Source organism: Pseudochaenichthys georgianus, chromosome 10 (assembly GCF_902827115.2).
Source record: "Pseudochaenichthys georgianus chromosome 10, fPseGeo1.2, whole genome shotgun sequence".
Classification (NCBI taxonomy): Eukaryota; Metazoa; Chordata; class Actinopteri; order Perciformes; family Channichthyidae; genus Pseudochaenichthys; species Pseudochaenichthys georgianus.
The window spans coordinates 9,999,287-10,010,412 of NC_047512.1; positions in this window are offsets into that span (position 1 = coordinate 9,999,287).

Here is an 11,126-nt window from a genome sequence, read left to right on the forward strand (position 1 = left end):
TTTAGAAAGTCTATAAATGTTGCATGTGCGCCGAATGTTTCTTTTGCTAATCAAGCCCAGCCAGAGAAAACAAACTGCCTTTAATTTCAGCTTATGACTTGTGACTTGTGACTTGGGAGAGGTTACCACTATAGTTCACCAAGAAGGACACATTCCAGAAAACATACCAGCAGCTAAATAAGACAGGCTGTTTGTCATTTGTCCTCAATTTAAAAAAAAAAAAAAAGCTCCTCACCAAACAGACTGGTTTATTTAGTAAACCAAATGCTTCTGGGAAGGGAATAGCCTCACTTCCATTTTAAGTGACTGTGGACATTTTAATTTCAAATGTACACAATGTTTTTCTAGCTGATGTCAGCAATATAGTTTAAAGCCAAATCGCTTCATTTAATATACCAAAAGACTCTTCCCAGTCTACTTAATATGTTGGTATACTATAAGTGGACAAAACTCACCTGTTCTAGTTATTCTTTTAAATCGTAAAAATAAACACTATCATTTAGTTTATTTTCGTTAACCTTAATCCTCTTACAATTGTTCCAGTTAGTATTTACTTTTACGTAAACAAGCTTTAGTCCCAGATGTATTTGACTTGTGTCATCATTACAAATCAGATAAGCCGTTGATCAAAGCAAAACCCAGTCAAATTGTTACTTAAGTTAACACTTTATTATGTTACCAATGGTATGACGGTGCTTAAATGTCTTATCTGTGAAGAGTTGTTTGTTCCCTCCTGTTTGTGCAGGAAGTCTGCACCACACCAAACCTGCCCTTCCCTTAAATAAACAACAGTTAATCATAGGACAAGAGCCAGGACCCAAGCCCTAAATATACAGATATTTTTAAGCAATTCGTTCGAGGTCCATATTCACAGACATACTCCCTAAGCCCAACAAAGTAGCAAAGAGATTCCTTTTTCCTGACTGAGTAATCCATTCATTTCTCGTTCCCTCTGTGCATTGCCCAGTGGCATGTCTCGTCTCGGTGATTTCTTTTACCTCCAACAGAGCTTTGGGAAAACGAGAAACTCACCTTCTCATGCTGCCTCCGCCTTCAGCTACAGTCTGAGGTTATTCATATTAGCCATGTTTTATTGCTGTCTTAAAAACAAAAACCTGACCCTGTACTGTATCGGGGTGGAGAAGGGGATGCAAGGTTTCAAGCAAAACTGGCCAAATATTTGAATTAAACACGCGGATGAAAAGTGCAGGACGTCACATGCCTTACCTGTCAGAAAAAAGGCATAATTTAGTTACAACTTTGTAAATTAGGTTTCTTGATAAAAATTGTTTAAGACGGGCTTAGGTTTTCCGATGTGAGCTGAACATTGATTCATTATCTTCAGATTGTATTAAAAAACCTAAAGATTATATTAATATAACATACTTGTGACAAGCTAATAATGAAAAGGTAAGTGTGAAATAAGGTGTCACTTGTTGCACAAACCCTCGCAACCATTTACTTTTGTATTGTTACAAACACATGGCATTATACGCAGCTTCTTTACCATATGCTGAACTGCAGTGAACAGTGTATAACAATCGCTTCACTATCAATTTCAATAAATCTGACTATGTGCTAAGTGGTAAAATACTTTTTTCAAATCTATATATAAATGTGTACAATATGTAAATGATTACTTCTTGGACTTAAGTTGAGATCATGGGTCATTCAGAATAAATGTACTCCGATGAAAGTTAGAAAGGAGAATTAACTGAACGTCCAGAATATCGGCCATAACTCAGTCCTTTATACATTAGTGTGTTCTGCTTCTAAGCGTCTCACTGCTCAAAGGAAACTAATAGCAGACCCACACCCCCACAGAGGAGAACATCTGCCCCCCCTGCACATGACTGATCATGGAGTGGCTACAAAGTTTAAGAATTCCCATTTTTCACAAATATATACGATGCTTGTGCTGAAAGCCAAAAGCACCGCGTGTGTTGTGGCTTCATGCGAGCCAGTTTGGGGTTTTTCGTCCTTCCCTGACCCGAATAGTTTGGTCGACATCAAAGCTGCAACACATCTGGATCTGAGTAGTGGCCGAGGGCAGGTGGACACACGAGGTCTTCACTTTAGCAGCGGGGGGATGTCAGAGGGTAGCGAGGGGTTACTGGATACACGGAAATGTTCCCCACACTTCAGGGAGATTAATCAGAGTTTAGAGGAACAGGATTGTCATTTCCTGGGTGAGTGTTGGAAAATTAGTTTGGCTATAAATCTCAGCAGGCCCGGCCTTGTCCTGGCTTTTATCAGCTTTCTATAATTGAAGTAACTCCAGCCAAGTTATTATTTTGTACTATACAATGAGCAGCTCCAGTTCAACAACCTGATATCAAAGAACTTTCCAGTGTGATACATTTTCAAAATGATCTTTCTACAATTGTCAGGTGTTGTTGTCAAAGTAAATTATTTTCAAAACAATGTCTAAGTATTGCAGTATTATAGTGAGACCGCACCATTGACCAATATTACATTACATTGCATTTAGCTGACGCTTTTATCCAAAGCGACTTACAATAAGTGCATTCGACCAAGAAGATACAAACTTGAAGAAAACAGAATCATATAAGTACATCAAAACATTTAAAGTGCTACTCAACTGGCTTTAGATAAGCCAGTCCTTTATGAGTATATAAGTGCTTTGTTAGTAATATATCTCTTATAATGCATGTAATGTGTACATCAGTGACGCCTTCAGTTAATGAGAAGTAAAACAAATGATATGTCATGAACAGAAAACCAACAGACAACACTCAATTATTTGAATACAAAAATCTTAATTAAAGATGTACTGTAGGAATATTTAAATCAAACCACAAACACAATAACTAATTCATTGGTATATGTTTTACTTTAACTTTGATTGATGCTTATGTAGGTTAGGGTTAGTAAGTATTGAGTGTTTTAAAGAACATATTAGATTATTAGACAACTATTACAGTGAATCTTAGGTTTAAAGTCAGTCACCTCATAGTCATTGTTTGATTTCAGATGCGATGTGCTGGAATAACTGTCTGCTCGACACACGGTCTGCTCTCTAGACATGTCACGGTGTGAAGGCTCATAAACCTCACATTTATTGTTTGATGTTTTGGATATAAATTACATTTCTCATGGGAAAAATTAAATTTAGGATTTATCGACAAGACCACGCGAAATACAGTACTGTATGTCCATTGCCAAGTTTTAGGTGTAAAGAAACGGAAGCACATTTATGGACTTCATAAGGTTCAGACTAAACACACAGAACACTGGCTCATTCATTTTCTCATGTAGTGTTCTTCAGAGCACACTTTTAATACAGTAAAGGGACAACTGCATGAATACATCAAATTGCTCATTTTTGTGTATTCATGTAAGACAGATCTAAAATGTAAGACATATGAAAGATCGAGACAGTCAGAAAAAGGGTTGGTGTGAGAGAGCGCGTGTGTCCATGTGTGTGTGTCGCTGCACATAACCTCTGCAGCCTCAGCCAAGTCATCCTGCGGGAGATTGCTGGCAGGCCTGGGGTCAGGGGTCGCCCCTCTGAGGGAATTGTCCCTTTAAAAGGTTATCTGGGCCTCAGTTTGGTGCTCTGATGTGATTTCAGTTTGTAATTGTGTATGATTGAAATAATATATAATATCAAACAAGCTCTGAAGGTCATCTTTTTTCCCATGGTTCCACATTTTTTCTCCTCCTGAGAAGAATTCTCCAAATGTGTGACTCGTCTGGCAAAGCCATTAGCAAGCAGCACTGAAAAAATAAAGCATAACTGCAGTAATCCAAGACATGAAACAGAATACGACTGTATTTCTGCTACAGCAAAAGACACAATATACCATCTCCCTTATCTGAAATGTAAATATACTTATGACGGGGCATTATGTGTACAGTGTGTCCCTCAGCTGTGGAAATCCCCAATCGTTTAAATGAAAAAAAGGACATTTCTTTGTTCTTTGCCTTTCCCTTCATTGTCTGTTTGTTGGTTATTCCTGATTAGAACGGATCTCCATCTGCCTCTCTGGAGCTCGTAAGCCCGCTCAGATCTCCGCTTCTTGTTGGGCAAAAGCTCACCTAAATCCGTGCAAGCCTAATGTTTATCCGATGTGAAAATAATTACTCAAAAGTGTTTTTCTTAATCCTGATAATTAGAGCGCGAGAAGGGAGATCAGTGTCACTGTATATCACGGGGCCTGGCGATTGACTTCCTGGTCGTTGTACATTTCAGGTGAAGATGTGAGCGGATAATGGTTAGATTAGGTCTAATCCAGTGCAGCAGCAGCCCTTAATCTGTTATGATACAAGGATGATCACTTAAAAAGGTCTGGATCCAGGGCTCTGCCTCCTGGTTGGGCGAGAGAAGGCTCGACTGGGACCGGTCTTAAAACCTGCTTAGCGGCACGGTGGTGCCAGCAGCTGTGAGCACTTGTGAACGACCGTGGTTAGAAAATGAAAAAAAGAGAGAGACAGAAACAGTGGAAGACATCTCACTATCAGCCCACGCCTGGGTTTCCCCATCGAGGGCGGACGGGGTTTAGGGTGGAAACCTGTTGTCGGTCAGTAATCTGAAGATCAACACGCAGGTTTGAGTCCAGGGCTATGATTTCACTGTGGCACATCGGGGATCTGCAAAATGAAGCCCAGAGTGGCATTAAGGGACCAAATGGAAAGCAGCTCATCTTGTTCAAGCAGGAGCCCAGCGACCCAGAGATATTGGACGAAGCAGGAATTCAGTCCTCTCTCCAGATCATATAACCGAGCTCCATGAGAGCAAAGGGGGGATTAGGGAAGACATTCTGCATGGTTTGGTGAATTAGAAAAGATGTCAGGGTGGTATGCGGTTGGCACCTTGGAGATGCTGAACTAAATGGCACAGATGGATGCCAAGGAGTGCAGTGATGTGGATGAAGTGACACATAGTCTTCAGATGAAGTATTAAGTAGGCTCTGTGGAAAAAATGTGAAGAGGAACACACACATGCACACCATTTATTATTAATATCTAATTCTGCAGCAAGAGTGAAGGACACTAATATTCAAAGTATTAAATGATTTTCCATGAGTCCAAAAATATAAAGAAAATGTAAGAACTCATAAGACCATATGTGTATAGAAGCCTTAAAATAAACGGGGGAAAAAGCGTTTTTTTTCGGGTTAAAGAAAAATATTATACACCGAAAATGACAGACACTAATATTCAAAGTGTTAAACACCGTCCCATGAGTCCAGACATATAGGATAGGACAACAATTAATAAGGCCATGTGTAAAGAATACTGAAAGGAAGGGGAAACATGCAATGCTATTAGTCTTGGGTACACCAAAACTAATTTTCCATGTCTTTTTATTGATACAGAAATAATAACGTATTGAATGTAGAACCATGAGCATCCCTTTTCGCAGGTTATCGGATATTGGAGTGTCACCAGTAATTAGTTGCATATTTACCAGGCTGTTTTATATGATAATAAGCAGATGGAATCAATTTACGCATATGTTTATTGACTTTTTGTTGCCAGCCTATTGATTGGTGCAGAATAACTCGACACTCAGTCGCCTAAAAGAGCTTCATTATCTTAATTTGCTGTGTTTAAGCAAAGTGACAGTTGAATAGCCATTTTGTTTTACTGCTCTTTGCTCTAACACTACAGTGTGTTTTGCTGTCAACAAAGTGGACTCGTAGTTTGTAGGTATTGATTATCGGGTTGGGATGTGACATATCCATCACCTGATGACATTCAGATCAACGTTAAACAAGCCTTAATTTTTGTAATCATCCAATTTATATTCACTAATATGGTGCACCATCTTATTCGAATGATTACCTTCTTCATATTGGTGTCACATCAGTATGTGCCGCACAGATGCAATATCGAGTGTCAGCGTCATAGTCCAGTGGGATGTGATGGACATATGGACTTCAATCAGCATGAGTCACTCTAATTGTTGATGCAATAAAGGGACAGGGATTTGTCTCGGTGACACTGATGCAACTTCCATAATAACAACACATGCTGTCACCCCCGTTATAAAAAGGAAATCATTAGACTGTCATTCTACATATCATATTTCCATAATGCCATCTTAGTTTAGCAACTACTAATCAATCTTCAATTTAGCTTGCGTTTGCGTTGATATGAAGTATCACTTACAATTCCAGTTTAGGATGAAATGTGAAAATGGTCCAAACTTTTTTTTTAAATAGAAATTATAAATATGTTTAAAGAAAATAGGCAAAAAGTTAAATAAGAATGTCAGATTAAGATGTATCAACACAGAAGAAAACAATATATTTCTGTCCATCTAAAACAATGTGACGATAGGATTTAAGCTGTTGGGCCTTGGATTTCTTTTTTAATAAATAAAGTATATAAAAACTGAACAACCATTTTAACATGCTTTTCACCCCATAAACAAAACAAGGCCACAACATATGCTCAATAGAATTCTCTGAACTGTTAGGTTGTTAGGTGATGACCCCTGCTTTGTTTGCCAACGACATCACATCCAATAATAAACTGGATTAATGCTACCCTTTCACAGCGTGCGATACATAGCCTACGTTAACGGTATTATGGCAACCCCCCCTCAAAGTGATCTGAGGTATAAAGTCCATCAATATGTCCTGTTTCTTTTTGTGGCACTATGGTAATTTTCTATAATTAAGAATCTAATCAAAGCATATGCTTAGCCTGGCTTTTAATAAACACACGAGGCGCTGCTGACAGAGGACCAGGAGCTGGTGGGATTCGTGTGTGTTATTAGATCCCTGCATGTAATACAAAAAGGGCAGGAGAAGAAGAGGAGGAGGATGAAGGGAAACTGTATGACTTGCAACTTCAAAGTAGTTTCTTTCTGAGGAAATCGTTTTTAAATCAGTAGAAATAAAATGTGTCCAACCGGTAACAACCTAGTAACATTAGCCGAGTACATTTGTTCAGTAAAATGTGACAATGTGTTGTATCGCAGGACAACATATCATAAGTCTGTCCAAAAGGACTCTTGTGAATCAAGTTAAAGATGAACGCATGGATAAATAAATATTATTGCCGTTAGTCGGATGCTAACCACATTCAAAGGTCAGGCCTGCATTTGCCACGTTGTTGCATGCCAGATTATTGCCAAGCTTTTTGTCCGAATTTTCATATTGGAGTCTGATTATATTCGGGCTACTTCTTGCTGATTTACCGCAGTAAGCAGTGAGCACAGGAGGGCATGTGCAATCTCTTTTGTCTGGATATAAAAGAATAAATATCCTGCTAAATCCAGAGTGCTCGCAGGGCTGGGCTAAAGCTGCCGCTCAGTATTCACCGCTGTGTCTCTCTTTGCTCTTTGCTTCCACTATCCTGGAACTTTCCTCCTTTTGCTTGCCTCTCTCTCGCAGCGAGATGGAGCAAGGGAGGGGAGCGAGGCAGAGGGGAGAGCCTGGCGAGAGAGACAGGGAGGGAGGGAGGGAGGAAAATGAATTGGGGCTGGCGTTTGATGTGTTGATTGGGAGAGGAGCGAGGACAGCAGCTGCACTCAGAACCCTCCCCGGGGACAGCAGGCTTGATAGCTAAATGAAGACCTCTAGTGCTTTCTTGTTAGCCAAGATGGATCCTGCACCCAGATGAAGCACAATTAGTCAATGGCAGCGGCTTTAGGTGTCCACCGATCACAAGGCACAAGTCAGTGCTTCTCAGGGGCGAAGCTATTGGCAGTCAGTGCCCCGGGCTGTGTCCTAGCCCTGCTGGCCTTTTCGGGCCTCTTTACCACTACAGAGGGGAGAGCAGAAATCCAGATCCGAGAGGGGCTGCAAATATCTCTCGTCAAATGATCCCTCTGGCATTCGGGATACAGCTGTGCACATCTGATTAGAGCGAGACAGGCATGGTCCAGTTTGGCTAAGAAGTGTTTCTCTTAGATCTTGGCGGCTTTCTCATCTGACACATAAAAAAGGGGAACATTCTCAATAGAGTTGCCCATCAGTCAGCTATTAAATCCCTCATGTCTGTGCGAGCCCACTGGCATACTGACAAGGGAGAATTGATTGCTGCTATCCTATGTTTAAGAGAAGCCCAATTTGTATCAAACCACTTGGAAAGAAACCCCATCTTTGCCCTCAGACTTCTTCTTGTTGCTATTCAGGATCATATTTCTTTGCTGCTACTTCCCTATGTGTTGCCTCTCAGACAAAACAAAGCAGACCATTTGAAACTATAACAAAACATGTTTGCTTTTTGTCTGCCTGCGACCGGTGCTCCATCCCCTCGGCATGTCTTCCTACCTCGGCTGCCGCTGCTAATGCCACTGGAGCAATGCAACATGGGGAAGTTTGTGCCACTGCATGATGAAGCATTCTATTTATATTAAAATGAGGGAGCTCCTCTGGGAGATATAGAGGAGAATGGAACAACAAACATGGAGCTTTAGAGGCGAAGGAAAGTGTGGGGGGACCAGTGACAGCAAAATGGCAACTCCTCCATACAAAGTGGCCCTAAGGACCTCGGGAAGAGTTATCATATGAACGGTGGCAACTAGAAGGGCCTTGTGGGTGTACCGCACGCACTCCACACTTTGCCATAAAACAACACCCACGGTAATAAAGCAAACCCTTTAAATCCACCGAGCACACCACGCGATCCCCTTAAGTTGATCTTACTTTTTTTTTAATGCATTGACCAATGGTGTCGTCGCATCAGCTGACCCATGATAGATTGTTTAGTCTTCGTCTGTTTGTTGTAGTACTTGTCAAAGCCTGTATTTGTTAGTATATTGACTACTGTCATTCATGTGTTACCCCCCAAGACAAATGACACCTCAGAGGATTGTGTGGAGGTGAGGAACTACTGTACACGGCCATCTGTCAAAGGTTATTATCGTAGTGCTGGAGAAATGGACATATATGGATACATACAATTATAGAGACATAATACCAGATAGATAAATATATAGTTGGATATAGATAGATACAATGCCATATATTGATTGCCAGAGGAATTGTTATGTGATAGAATCTCAAAATCCTGTCCACTGCTTTGCCTTTTTTTTTTTTTTTTTTAAATGTTATAAGGATTTGTTAAAGAGGCCAGTATATCGCATGTCATTATAACAGGAGCTAGTAAAAAAAAAAAGACCATTCCTTACAACGACTTACCCTAATAACCTATATTATCGTCCAGCCATGGTAATAAAGGCCAGTGGGCAATAACAGCTGGGCTTTCCTCTTTCTCGCCGAGAGACGGCGAGAGTGGAGGAGAATGGACCCTGGCCCTGCAGTCTGTCTAGTTAATTAAGCTCAGGGGTGAAGGTGTTATTTGTGGGAAAGAATCCAATTATTTTGCCTCTTCACTCCCGAAGAAGAGAGGGGTTTGTGTGTGGTGATGATGATGAAGATGATGATGATACCACTCAGAGGCAAGATAGCCACTTCATGACTTAAGGAGTTCATTCTTTGTACCTCGCCGAGCCCCCTTCCCTTCCCCAGGATTAGCCAATTCCTGTATACCTCTTGCCTTTTAACAGAAACAGTGATATTTCATTCGGTGAAGTGCAAATGTGATTGTTACTGATTCGGGTAACACAAAAGAAAAATCAAAATGGTATGTTTTAGTGTGGCCCGATATGTTGCTGGTGGGAAATTCTTGTGTTGAATAAAAAAAAAAGAATACTCCTGGTCATAATAGCTTCAAAGGCAACGGGGCTTATATGAAACAAAAGAACCAATTAAAACCTATGAAACCTTAATTACGACTTTGACATCTAAAAACAGACGGTTACTGTATATCCCTGTCTGCCTCTGTGTGCTGGTTGGCCTTGTTTGAACGCAGATTTGAACATGTATCCATGCAATTAGTGGTCTTATAGGGATCAGTGAATGCTACTCTGAAAGGACCAATTTAGACAAATGATGGTTTTTCGGGAAATGTCTTAATTAAGGAGCACTTTAAATATATCTGTTTTATTTTGATTGTCAAATAGAAATTACACATTTTTTTATTGTTTTATTTGGCAATATATAAGCAGTTAATTACAGTTTTTGGAGCTATAGTATCACTAAACATGAACTGCTCAATACTGGCATGTACTGTACATATTTGTATTTTATACTCTGTGCTATTCTTTGTCTGATCGAGTGTGGAAGCTATCACTGTTCAACTCCTTTCACTATTTATCCTGAATGCACTGCTTCTGCTGCTAGAAACATATAACTTGTCACTTCCTTTGAATTACAGAGTTTTAAAATCAACAAATGTTTTTATATAAAAACCTCTTTAGTCGATGTTGTACCGGGGGTAATTAAAGGTGTGGGAAAACTGCCTTTAGATGGTGGAAGTGTTCATGCATTATGTGATTGAATGTGGCCAATGGGTGCTGCTTGTGATCAATTAGTAGCAAACCTTTTTTCTTTCTAAAGTTTTACTAAAGTGGATATTCACTTCGTTTCACATTTTCCCTGCCTTATCAGATGTATCATGTGAACACTTTGACAACATTTAATCATGTGTTAAAAATAGAAATCACAATCAATGGCAAGTAGAATAAGCTTAACAGATAAAGAAATCTAAATAACTTCATTTCTACATTTTCATTTTTGAGACTTTTGTGTCATATCATGCTGAGAAATGTCACATGTGACATGTCTCTTAATTGGAGTTTGTGCCTGAACAAACCTGAGCCTGTTTGATGGGCCTGTTTGTGTGTGTTCTCGTCATATCATTCCACACTTTCATGTCTCCACTGGGAGAGGCAGGGCCCCTAATCTGTGCCCGGGAGAGCTCACCCTGGTCTCCCCTGCTGAACTTTGTCTTGGTGTGGGTCACCTCGCCGGGCCACAGGGGAGAGGCTGCCTCAGCCAATCCCTAATCCTGGGGAGTCGATAGATGCTAGCATGGCTGCAGGCCTCAGCTCCACACCGGCGCCCCAGGGAGAGCTGCTCATTTCAATAAATGTAAAGTGATGCTGTCCACAAGCAAACATGAGAACCACACACACATGCGTTATTATACAGGCACACACATACCCACACATGTGAGTCAGGGCTCATATGTACGCAGATGTGATGGAGAATTGGTTGTCCTCGGGGCAAAATATGGAGGAGTGATCCAGTGATGTAGTTAAATGACAGGCAAGCGAGCGGAACATTTGCTCGCTTGATGCT